The sequence below is a fragment of the Podarcis cretensis genome (genome assembly GCF_951804945.1).
Source record: "Podarcis cretensis genome assembly, chromosome: 4".
Taxonomy (NCBI): domain Eukaryota; kingdom Metazoa; phylum Chordata; class Lepidosauria; order Squamata; family Lacertidae; genus Podarcis; species Podarcis cretensis.
The window spans coordinates 74,524,035-74,537,392 of NC_137173.1; the positions used below are offsets into that span (position 1 = coordinate 74,524,035).

Sequence of the window (13,358 nt, forward strand, 5' to 3'; positions counted from 1 at the left end):
GACATGGTAATAACGCATCATGAATGCAAAAAGCAGGACATCATGTGTCCATCTACATTATCAAAACCCTTCCTTAACCCTTCCTTAAAGTTAAAAACAATGAGGGTAGATTTGCTCCAAGTAAGGGTGATCTGCAGATATGGGTGTAGATTTAATTGTAAACATGCATATGCTTTGCAACGAAGTTATAACTGAAATTGGAGGTCTATTGACTGCACATTGTCATCTAGAACTACTAATTGCTTGTAGTAGCAATACTTCTCAAGGACCAATGTCTTAAGCCAAATAAGGTGTTATAAAGGTCAAACACCATGGAGGTCCTCCCTCAGGTATGATGTCCATTGTTGGCTGGTTGGCTGGTTACACAGAACTGGTGTCCATGAAAAAGTGTGGGCATATAATTGCCCACCAGGTGTTATATAATTTTTTTTAAATAAAACATGTAAATAAAATAAACATCACTTACGAAACCTAGAAGCATTCCCCTAGCTGATGTTCAGTTTTGTACAAATAGGAATCCACCCCCCCCCCACCATAGTGGTGTTTTCAAACAGGCCAGCCATCTAGGCACATCTGATGTGGCCTATGTGAATGGGCAACTGGATAGCTCAGTTGGTTAGAGTAAGGTTTCTGATAACACCAAGGTCACAGGTTCAATTCCCATATGAAACAGCTGCATATTCCTACATTGCAAGGGGTTGGATTAGATGATCCTCAGGGTCCCTGAGGATTTTATATATTATTTTTTATATTATATATTGTTGGTGGGCAGCATTGGTTTATGCAGGAAGCTTTTTTGGACAGAAAGGATGCAGAAACAGCTTTTTTCCACTCTGTATCCAATAGCATAGGTTCTCAGACTATAACAACAACAACATTAGTAGGTATCTTTTGATAGATGTCTCAATGGGGGAAGGTTGCTGTGGCAACAGAAAGTGCTCTCAAAGGTTTTGTACTGTGGAGTGCATGAAACTTTTCCAAACAGGTCTCTTCTGTTGACAGAGAGCCATATTTCATAAGGTGACCAGATTTTGTCTGCCAGGAAGGATTATGTAGTATACGGGTTTCATATAACAAAGCCTTAAGATTTCTAGCTCATCCTCTTTGAGCTTCAATATTTGCTGGAACATCCTGGCCTAGTCAGACTGAAAAGTGTTTTCTGGTTTAAACCAGATAAGGACATCAAGGACAGCTGAAAAAAGATTTCTGCTTTGTTGCCATAGTTTACACTGATATTTACTGTTGGGAGTAACAGGAGACAACACACAGCCACTTACCCCATGGTCACTTATCCCTGGCATGCATGGAACCACTTGGAAAGCAGGCAATTGGTATTACCCACTCACACAATGGGAAAACGTTAGCACACATGTGAGTCTGGTCAGAGGTGGTCAAGTTGTGGTACTTGTTTTATAGACTTGTGTGCAAATAGCCTCTTGAAATTCTCCAACCTATTTGTGGACAGAAATTAGAAGGACCATTTCCCTAGGGGCAGAATTCTTCAATAGTTTCTCAGGTGTGGAGCTCAACATTAGTAGTGGCAGTAGCACAGCTCCTTTGTCCCCCCCACCCCCAAGGTTTCTTTGTTTTTTTCTGCTGAAAGGGGCAGAAGCAGACATTGCGTTGGGAACCTTGCTGCCATTTTGAAGCTTTCACAATGTCTAGGGCCTGATGCATACCCCCAACTGTCCCATTTTAACTGGGACATCCTGGATTACAGAAGCCAACCCTGGCATGTCCTTGCTTAAGACTGGCACCCTGGCATCAGTCAGCAGGGTCATACCTGACCCTGCTGATGAGCTCCAGAGTGCCTTCTGGGATAGCTTTGGCATTGGTAGGAATTGTCGGACTTGCGTTCGACCGAGCGACTCCTCCAGTCAAGTCCTCTGGAATTGCCTCCGACTTGATTAACGACCTGAGCCTTTGATGAGACTCCAAGCACGTTCCCCATTATGCAGAATATCCAGCACGCAGGGAAGGACGAGATAGTATGAGCTACATGGCTAAAGAGTTTTATTTCTCGCTACGCAGACAGAAAAGAAACATCCTCTCTCTATGAGAGCAGAGAGCAACTGAACAACAAAGGAACACGAAGCCAGTAACATCACATCCGTCTCCTGTCTTCCGTGAGACTTCCAACAGTCTGGAATTTCTCTGGAATGCAAAACAGAGTCTTGTGACTCCAAGAGCACTGCACAGTGGCAACACACAGAAACCTAAGATCCTCCCCCTTTCTGTGAACACAGTGTGTTTTGTTTTTTTAAAATATATTTTATTAAGGGTTTTCTTGTTTTACAGTGTAAGTGTAATGCCTCGTATTTTTTTTCCCCCGTGTAACATTTTTACAAATCCATTTCATTTGTTGAGGCATTAGGGGGAGAAGAAAAAAGAAAAGAAAAAAAAAGAAAGGAGGGTGGAGGGAGGGGAGATGGATGGGGTGGGGTCGGGTAGCGGTGTTTCTATTATGCTTAATGTATGTAATTTGGTGAACACAGTGTGTTAGTAAAATCTCAGTACAAACCCAGTTTCAGTACATAGGTACAGTGTTGATCCTTCGGAACAACCTTGGACAATAAATCAGCAGGAATTTCATTACCTGGCATGTAGGACACCGTTACGAGTCCTTTCTGAACACATTCTCTAGCATGTTGCAGCTTCAATTGCAAGTGCTTTGTGCTTTGCTTACAATCTTCAGAAGTCAGCAAAGCCAAACATGCTTTGTTGTCCTGATAAACCTGGATTGGACGCTTTACAGGAATTCTCATGTCTGGAATGTCTCTGGAATGCAAAACAGAGTCTTGTGACTCCAAGAACACTGCACAGTGGCAACACACAGAAACCTAACAGGAATGGGCCAGGGCGAAGGACCTTTGCCCCAGTGTGCCCTCTGATGACTGCCAAGGCACCTTCTGGGAAGGTGCACTGGTGATCCCAAAGGGACATGCCAAATAATAATAATTTATTATTTCTACCCCTCCCATCTGGCTGGGTTTCCCCAGCCACTCAAGGTAGCCTTGGCTTCATGGTGAGCCAGTAAAGGTAAGGCAGTGGGCAGCAGGCATGGGAGGGTGCCGGGTGGCAGTGGCAAGCTGAGTTGACCTGGGTGGGTTGGGGCGTGGTGGGCTAAGGCAGCCTGGGCACGCTTGTGGGTGACAGGAGGTCAACGTGGCCTGGGCTGGTGAGGGTTGGAGGTGGTGGCAGCATGAGGGGGCGGGGTGTGCCCCAGATTTGGGACAGAAAATGTTGGAGCATATGCTAGTGCTGTCCAGGGGCTGTGTGTTTGTGTGTGTGTGTGAGAGAGAGAGAGAGAGAGAGTGGCACCACAAACAAGAAAAATAAAAAACGGTGTGTCTGGTGATGCAATACCCTTAATTTTATTAAAATAAATAAGCACCACTGTATTACACATCTAGGCATAGATAACATTCCCACAGTGCTCCTCCTATCAGTTGTAGGAGGAGAGATGGTAGAAAATTCATGTTTCTCCCTCATTCCTGCATAATAGCAAAGGTCAGGTCTGTAGAGAGGCAGAGAAGAAAAAGTTTATTTCTGTGCAGTGGAATAAGAACACGCTCATCATTAAAAGGGAGCTTTCCCACAGCTACATGTATAAACAAGTCCTTCGGTCAGTGGTTACTTTCTGCTGCTGAGTCTTCGTGCCCCTGAAGGGCTAAGATACTACTTTTCTAGCAGAGAATGTGTCCCGATTCTATTTCTATTTAAGTAATAAGAACTCTGCCTCCCACTATTGTTAATGGGAATCTCTCAGCTAAACCCCTTTTAGCACACTAAAAGCCTAATCTCTCTCTCTCTCCCCCCCCCATCACCAGGGGACATAGAAGTGTCTCTTCCTGGGACATATTTGGAGATTATTTCTTAATTCATATATAATACCAGCTAAGGGCCTGCCTCCCATGGAGGATCTCAGAGACAAACAGGAATGATTATGGAAGAAACACTTCTGCAACAGAAACCTGAATAAGTGCTTGGGACTGTATATTTTCCACAGGCCAATCTGGGGCCTGGATGGGCCAGCAACCAGGGATAATTCTCAGTAAAATTACCCTTGTTCCTTTCCCACCAATCCTAGTGTTTCTGTTCTGCCCCCGCCCCCAAGTTGTAATGAGAAACAGTTGAGACTTTGAAGAAGCTGAGTGCACGCTGCTGTTCCACAATACCCAGGGTCTGCACTTCCTGCTTGTTGTTGTCATGCCCCATATAGAGCATGCTATAGTCTAGGGACGCGGGTGGCGCTGTGGGTTAAACCACAGAGCCTAGGACTTGCCAATCAGAAGGTTGGTGGTTCGAATCCCTGCGACAGGGTGAGCTCCCGTTGCTTGGTCCCTGCTCCTGCTAACCTAGCAGTTTGAAAGCATGTCAAAGTGCAAGTAGATAAATAGGTACCGCTCCAGCGGGAAGGTAAACGGCATTTCCATGTGCTGCTCTGGTTTCGCCAGAAGCGGCATAGTCATGCTGGCCACATGACCCGGAAGCTGTATGCCGGTTCCCTCAGCCAATAAAGCGAGATAAGAGCTGCAACCCCAGAGTCGGCCACGACTGGACCTAATGGTCAGGGGTCCCTTAACCTTAAATAGTAGTCTAATTCGAAGATTACTAGCATGGGTGACTGTGACTAGGGGCTCCTGGTCTAGGAAAGACTGTAGCTGATGAACCACCCAGAGACTTTTAATGTTAAGTCAAATTCAATTAGCCTTTCATATTCACTTTGAAAGTCTAGAGAAGTAAAAACATGCTAGAGCATGGGAAGACAGGAGGAATATAATACTGGAGGAATTAAAAATGCATTCCTTCCATGCAGTGTTCTAAAATTAAACAGCGGTGCACTGTACTGCAGCCACCTTAAGGTATCATTTGCTACGAAATATCAACATGACTTTTGTGCTTACTGTTCATAAATCCCTGCAATCCAGTATTTAAACACACACACACACACACACACACACACACACACACACGAGAGAGAGAGAGAGAGAGAGAGAGAGAATTATTATATACTTTTAAAGATAAGTTGTTTTGAATTGTTTCTTGTGAAAAAAAGAAGACCTTTGAAATGTTGAATGCTGATCAGTGAATGGGCATGTTTTCACGCAGAGCATTTCCCAGTCACCATAAAAGATTTGACAGCTGATGAGCATGCCCATTTTTGCCTGACAACTTCTGAAGCTTTCGGTTTCCTTAACAAATTTGTCCAGAAAAGTCTTTTATATCCTTTCCCAAAACTGTTGTTTCTGCCTTCAGTGCTGCTGACATAACAGCAGTTGGGATACCTCCCCCTAAGCATTTATTTGCTGGCACAGCTCTTGTCAAGCCATAAGCCTGTTGTTTTTTAAAGGACCAATCTGGCAATAACAGTGGAGCTAATCTTGCTGCATAATTGCATCATCATAAATTGCATCTCTGTCCCTCCAGAAATTGTGGTGCCTCCTTGCCGATCATTTTTGAGTGTGGGAGAGGGAATAGACTGGTTTGGCTGTAGAGGCTATTGTGAGTTCCAGCTTGTTCAATCTACAATCCTATTGGCTTTGAGATTTTCTGAGCACCTCTGAATGAGGTATGAGTTGTATAATATATTATCATGAGCAGCAAAAGAACTGGTGACAGTTGACTTTGATTGTTCCATTGCTCCTGGTTATTTTTAAAAGCAGTACCTAATTTGCTTGGATTGCTCTCGTCATAAAGTTTAAAGCATCATTTGTAATAAGTTTAAAGATTTTTTTGTATATGTGCCAAAGATAAAAGGAAACTAAATTCATATGCTGCGGGGGGGGGGGGGGGAGGACCCCAATACACACTTTTTCGTCTTTTTGGTAAAGATAGAGCTAGTTTTGCTTGCTCTGGGGTTTTCAGCTTCATAAATAAGGTGTTTTTTTTAACTTCTTAGAAAAGCCTGGTTCTGCCTATGGGGAAATCTGATGGTTTCCCTGCCAGCAGGTAGAGAAAACTGTAAAACAAAACAAAAATCCTCAGTCATGCACCAGGTCTGGCTGCAGATTTGAGGGCATCCTAGTTTCTGTTCTGTGGTATAGGGTGCCAAAGAATAATCCTTGTTAAAACTAACAATGGATTTTCTCCAGCCTTGAAACTCATGTAAGCTTAGACCTGTACAGAACTGAGGAGTGATTCAAAACTAAACAATTTTCACTGCAAGTACCGTATTTTTCGCTCTATAAGACGCACCAGACCACAAGACGAAACCTAGTTTTTGGAGGAGGAAAACAAGAAAAAAAATATTCTGAATCTCAGAAGCCAGAACAGCAAGAGGGATCGCTGCGCAGTGAAAGCATCAATCCCTCTTGCTGTTCTGGCTTCTGGGATAGCTGCGCAGCCTGCATTTGCTCCATAAGATGCACACACAGTTCCCCTTACTTTTTAGGAGGGTAAAAGTGAGTCTTATAGAGCAAAAAATACGGTATATAGCACTGTATTCAAGTACAAGGCGCTGAAATATCGGTCTATAGTACTTAAAGGTTTTATACCTGACTAAACCCTCAAAAGCTAGTGTTTAGGGAAGACAACTTCCTTTCATCTTTGTGACCTCCCAAGGGAACCTAGAAAATACATTGGGCCAAAGCCATTCCTTAACCGTACTGCTGGCTGATTTTGACTTGATACTCGGTCACTTTTGAAGATGACAAGGGGGGATAAAAGGGGAATTATGGGATTGATAGATCTATTTGTCTCATGCCATTTTTTGGAACTGTAATACATCATCTTGACACATTTCTGCTGTGAGAAATAGATGAGAAAGAAATGGTCTTCAATGCACCTGGATTTTTCTAATGCCTTTAGAGATGAGCACTAGACATTAATGAACCATGTTTGAGTAGATGCCCCATTAAATAATTTGGAAGGAAATTGCATTGCGGTCTTTCATCCCAGTCTTAAAGAAAGGTGTAGCAGTAAAGGCACTCATCAGAGTAGATTTCTGCAGCTATGCATGTATGCAGTTTTCCAACGTGGCTCAGATTTAACAGGCAAAAAGCTGTCTGGGCAAGGTGCTCATTAGATAATTCCCATGACATCATCAATGGCACTGTTTCAGGTATCTAGAACAGCTTTGCAATTGTTTTTCAAATGCCCTCCTCCTCAGGTATGGACATAGCCGGGATTTTTTATTTTGGGGGGGGGGGCAGAACCTCAGATTTGTATTGATTGTTACTGATTAAGGGGGGGCAACTGCCTCCCTTCTCCCCCTTGGCTACGCCCATGTCCCTAGGTGAAAAATGGCCACACACATACCATTATAATTCCTCCCACCACCACCAAAAGGAAACTAGCATTAAGGGGGGGGGGACTGATGGTTGAACCAGTGATCACCTTACTGGAATTTATGTGCAAGGAAAGTTGCAAAGTTGGGATTGCATTGTAAGCAGAATCTCTGTTCACTTTGGATAGACTTCTAAGCTGGCTGTCATTAAAGTTCATCTTGCCAGTTCTGAGGTTGGAATTCCTTAATGAAACTGGGAAGTGTTAAAATTAGAAGTTTAAAGTACTTAAAAAATTGTGTTTGAATGCACTGCATTTAAGATGCTATATAATAGGAAGTTTACCTTGGGTGGAAAGGTAGCATTCTGGCAAAAGCTTCAGAGAAGGTTGGTATTTTTTCCGTTAGAGTGAGATAAGCTACCTGGTGACTCATCTCCAGAAACATGAACTTGCAGAGCTTTCAAGCAGGAAGCTGAAACTTGAGGAGCCTTTGCTTGTTGGAGGTGGCTAGTAGAAGCAGCAGCAGCAGTTTTTCAATGATGTGCAAGCTTAGGATCTCCCTCTGAACTGCATAAAAGACTGGACCTCATTGCTTGTGTGCAATGTGCTACTTTGTCATTCTGTAACATGTCTTATTGTATTTAAGTTGTCTGAAGGCTTTGCTGCACATTCTGCCATAAAGCTTAGAAGCGCATTTTTGTTGTGGTGGAGATAATTTGTTTCTACACAAGCTCCAGATCAGGATTCCACTGAACAACTCTTAACAGGAATGTCTGCTTATGGCATGCAGGAAAGTTATTTCAGCTGTCTGAACATGTGCAGAGTGGAGTTTCTTTCCAAATGAGTCACCAGGATACTCTATGGAGTAGGTTATCAGATCAGATAGTGCACTTTACTTAACAAGGTTCTTACCCCTAAAACTGTCTTTATTATTTTAAGAGCAGATACACCATTTAATAATAGAAAAATAATTCTGGTGTGTTGCTGTTTCATTCCTAGTATTTCCCCCCTCCTTCTTTTTCTTCCCCATTTCGGCTGATATTAGGATGGAGATAAGCATTGTGAGAATTTAGGAAGAGAAATCCTTGTATAAGATACATGCAGTTGTTCAGAGTCCTTTATATACATTACCTTAAAGCAAGACTTTCAACTGACATGCCAATGAAAGGAACTACCGCCGCAATATTATGGAGAGTTACTCTTTCCAAACCCCAGTGTTCACATATGGCTTACATTTGAGTAACGTTTGAGGATGCAGGTGGCGCTGTGGTCTAAACTACTGAGCCTCTTGGACTTGCTGATCAGAAGGTCAGCAGTTCGAATCTGCACAACGGGGTGAGCTCCTGTTGCTCTGTCCCAGCTCCTGCCAGCCTAGCAGATTGAAAGCATACTAGTGCAAGTAGGCAAATAGATACCGCTGTGGCGGGAAGGTAAATGGTGTTTCCATGCGCTCTGGTTTCCATCACAGTGTTCCATTGCGCCAGAAGTGGTTTAGTCATGCTGGCCACATGACCCAGAAAGCTGCCTGTGGACAAACGCCGACTCCCTCAGCCTGAAAGTGAGATGAATGCCGCAACCCCATAGTCGCCTTTGACTGGACTTAACCATCCAGGGGTCCTTTACCTTTACTTTTACATTTGAGTTAAGTATGCATATAGTTATAAGGAGGGCTGAGAGAGAATTATTCAGTATCCTAAAGCTTTTGGCATAAACTTGAAAAGTAATTAAAAATAAGGCACTCTTTCTTTCTCTCAGCTCTTCTGCTCATTCTGCAGCATGGGGAATATTAACCTACAGCGCAGGAGTTTTGCTTTAGGATTACAAGTCTAACCACAATACCCTGTGTGGGATTCATACCTATTCTGCAGAGTATCTTCACATTGCTGGCTTTGCTGGCCTCAGTCTCCAAAGAATTGTCAATGGAAGATCTGAGAAGTTATATCCCATTGCTTTCTAATAATCTACATAATTTATTGTAATTACATGTACGTTAAAGAAGATGTGATGTTTCAAGTACCTCATGAATTCCAGAAAACGTCTCACCAAGCAGTCAGAAAACTGACTTACCATGGCTAGGAGCAGAAGATTTAAATAATTCTCTCTTCTTTAGGAAAATTACTGAAGTGCTGGATAGTGTTGGAGTACTAAAACAGAGTGCTAATCACAGGAAAGCAAGCACATGTTCTTAATTGAAGCTGTCTCAAGGGTTGTGCTCTTTCTGTTAATAGCCAAGCTTCGGGGGCCTACGAGGTGTGGTTTTTAAATTTTGTTTCCTTTAGTAGGTTCTAGAACAAATGTTCCAGAAGCTAACATCAGAACGAGGGATCAAAGCTTGCTCAATTAGTCCTGGGGAAAAGAAAAAGCATGTTCACATTGTTAAATGGCTTGGGAGAAAATCTGATAGCTCTACTTAGTAATAAATAGATATTTGTATACAAGCCTCTCTGAAGAGGCGTGCTCCAAGAGCTCATAACTGTAGTGTTGCTAAGCAACGCAACCTCACAGCCATGATGTGAACATAAAGTAGGCCCTAAGGAATACAACACATCGACAACGGAAGGAACAAGCGTCACACAGAGGATGTGGTGCTGAGCCAGTGACCAAGAGTATTTGCTGAATCGCTATCGCCAGGCCCTGAGTCAGTTGCGGGTATAAAAACCTCCAATGGTTCTATAGCTGAAGGCTGTAGTTTGGTGGTAGAGAATCTTCTTTTCATGCAGAAGGTAGGAAGTTCAAACTTTGGTGTCGTTAGGTAGGACTGAGGGGGTACTCTGCCTGAAACCCTTGAGAGCCACTGCTAGTCAACAGTACTGAGCTAGATGGGCCATTGGTCTGTCCAAGTATAAGGCAGCCTCCTGTGTCCCATTCCTAATGTTTTATTATGTATCCCCCTACCCTACCCCCGAAATCCACTCAAATCAGCCCATGGTTGCACAAATGGGATCCATCTCCTTCATCTCCTCCGTATTCCCACAGCCTTCTATGGTAAAATAGGCTGAGAGAAAGAAAATGGCAGCCCAAGGTCACCTGCGCTGTATTCACATGGCGGTTTATTCCGTTTTCATTACTCTTCTCCAACTGTTAAGGTCTACATTATATTATTTAAGTATTCACACAAAATAAAACCACTCCTGGGACTATAGTGGTGGCGGGGAGGGGGGGAGAAATCTACCATATGCAAATAATATGGCCTCGGTCTTGTATACATGAAGGAGAGTCTCCACCCCCATCATCCAGCCCAGACACTGAAGTCCAGTGCCGAGGGCCTTCTGGCAGTTCCCTCGCTGCGAGAAACTAAGTTACAGGGAATCAGGCAGAGGGCCTTCTCAGTAGTGGCGCCTGCCCTGTGGAACGCCCTCCCAGCAGATGTCAAGGCAATAAACAACTATTTTACTTTTAAAAGACAACTGTTTAGGGAAGTTTTTAATGTCTGACACTGTATTGTTTTAATATTCGGTTGGAAGCCACCCAGAGTGGCTGGGGAAACCCAGCCAGATGGGCGGGGTATAAATAATAAATAATAATTTTATTATATTATGGAAATGAGTGCTAAATGTGTGCTATTGCTGATTGTTGCTGGCATCCATCTGTCTTGGGCGACAATGGAGGAGTGCAGCTTTGGGGATGAAGTCAAGCTGTCATAAAGTTGCGGTGCTTGCTGTGGCTGTAGAGACCAATATGGAAGAGATTTGCTTTGTTGCAGCTGGGGCAGACAAAGGCATCCGGTTGTGCTGCTGCAGATGCACCATGGCGTTTTTTCTCTCTGTGCCTTTCCCAGCAGTCATTCATCCTCTGGTCACTGCTATGGATTGCACGACCTGTCTGTCTACAGACACTGTGGTCACCTGCGAGGGATTTTCACAGAGCAGGGTTAATGTTTCCACTATAGTTTCGGAAGTGACATCTACATTGTGTGAAAGCTCAAATGTGTTGCGAAAATTAACAGTTGGGGAAATGTCACAAAAGTGGAATAAACTGCCATGTGAATGTAACCCTGGTGGACTTTATATCTGAGCTATCATGTCTCCCGACTCCATGTCCACCATGTCTTTAGGAATTAAATATCCAAGTATGTGCAGATAGGGCTGCCTCTTGAATTTGTTGCAAATATATATGTGTAAACAATGTCATTTGATTTTGCACACCACAGCTGCTGAGGTTGCATAAGAACATAGGAAGCTATATTATACTGACTCAGATCATTGGTCCCGTTACCTGGGTATTGTCTACACACTGTATGACAGCAGCTCTGCCCGGTTTCAGACAGGGGCATCCCCAACCTTACCTGGAGAATGGCTACTGAACCTGAGATCTTCTTCATGCAAAGAGGATGCTCTGCCACTGAGCCATGGCATTTCCCCAGCTTAGCATATTTTTCGCTCTATAAGACGCACTTTCCCCCTCCTAAAAAGTAAGGGGAAATGTGTATGCGTCTTATGCAGCAAATCCAGGTGGGAGGCTCTGTCAGCGCTCCCTTTAAAGAGCCGCGTGAAGTGTGTGTGCGGCTCTTGGGGGCTTTCCCCGAGGAGCTGCCCTTCTCCCACCTTGGGAAAAGCCCCCAAGAGTCGCACACACCGTTCACGCGGCTCTTTAAAGGGAGCACGGCTCTTGGGGGAGCCTTAGCCGCGCGCAGCCAGGACAGTGAGCGGGATGGATCCCACTGGCTGTCTTGGCTTCTGCCATAGCCGGCGCAGCCTCTCCCGGCCAGAGAGGCTGCCCGCGGCTAAAGAAGAAGCCAGGAGAGCCAGCGGGATCCCGCTGGCTGTTCTAGCTTCTGGCTTAACCAAGGGATGAAGTCTCCGCAGGGGAGCGGGGAGCCTTCATCCTGCTGCCCTGCGAAGGCTTCCTGCGGTTATCCCTGGCTTCTGTGGGAGGTGGGGGAAGGGGCAGAGTGTGTGCTCTGTCCCTGCCCCCACCTCCCAGAAAAGCCCCCAAGAGCCGCACTCCCTTTAAAGAGCGCACGGCTCTTGCGGGAGGAAAGCCAGTAGGCTTGCTTTTGCTGAAGCCAGGAGGGCAAGAGGGATCAGTGCGCACCTATCCCGCTTGCTCTCCTGGCTTCAGGGGTAGCTCCGCAAAGCCTCCTGAGCGAAGATGGAGGAGCGCGTCCTCTTAGCTCAGGATGCTTTGCGTTCCTTTCTTATTTCTTGTTTTCCTCCCCTAAAAACTAGGTGCGTCCAATCGTTCGGTGCGTCTAATAGAGCGAAAAATACGGTAAATTGCTAATAACATGATGATTATGGTTCCCCCACCCCCATAGAAGTGCGCGCGCACACACACACACACAGAGCTTTTAAATTAGTGCATGACGGGTACCAAATATAGCATGTGAAAAAGAATCTTCAGCTATAGCTAATTGACAGGGAGGGCAGGGATCCCATCTGTAGGCGTAGGGGTGTTCCAAGCAGACATTTCTACTTTGAAACGTTGCAAAGACCAGCATAGCAGACACCCAGTGATGGAAGCTTGGCACTGGATTTCATGAGCCACTGTCTGTAAATATCTTCCTTTCCATTCTTCATTTTGTTCTCTCTCTCTCTCTCTCTCTCTCTGAATGGATAAGCTCTGCATTTGGTTGCCCATATGTGAAACAAATGCTTTGACATTTGCAAATGTCAGTTTAATAACAAACTCCCTTGCATTGACATCAGCTTGGTGAAGCATTTCGAAGAATGAAAAACAACTGTCTCTTTCCAGTGAATGAAGCTGTAACTTATGGATGTGGGTACAGTACATTATTGATTGTCTCCAAATGAATTGTCTTTGTTGTGAGAACCAAGCCAATCCCTGTCCTTTGCCGTAGTACTTCACAGTGATTAATCTAGCAAAAGAACGCTGTATAAAGTCCATTTGTCTTTCCTTGCTGTGTTTTGTTCAGATTCCAGAAGCAGTCTGAATGTTCTTTCACAGCTTTTCAGTTGTTGTTGTTGTTGTTGATTATGATGATTTGGCTTTCCATTGGCGCTCCCTTTTTCTTTTTGTGCTGCATTGTCCCATAACCAATTCAGATTTAATGGCAAGATTACAACTCAATAGCGAGTTAGACATACTGAGCAAAATCAAATGGGACAAATTTGATTTTTGGAGACATGTGAAGCTCTTGCGCTGCCGAAGCTAAACAATGCAATTCTGGG

At 44.2% G+C, this 13,358-nt stretch overlaps 1 long non-coding RNA gene across 1 annotated transcript in view; it reads left to right on the top strand.

The window, feature by feature from the left end:
* Positions 1-9,317: 9,317 nt before the first annotated feature.
* The window catches only part of LOC307214490, a 109,737-nt gene continuing 105,696 nt past the window's right edge, over positions 9,318-13,358 (top strand). The window contains exon 1 of the long non-coding RNA XR_013838152.1: positions 9,318-9,950. This is a non-coding gene — a long non-coding RNA (uncharacterized lncRNA). The remainder of the gene's footprint in view (positions 9,951-13,358) is intronic.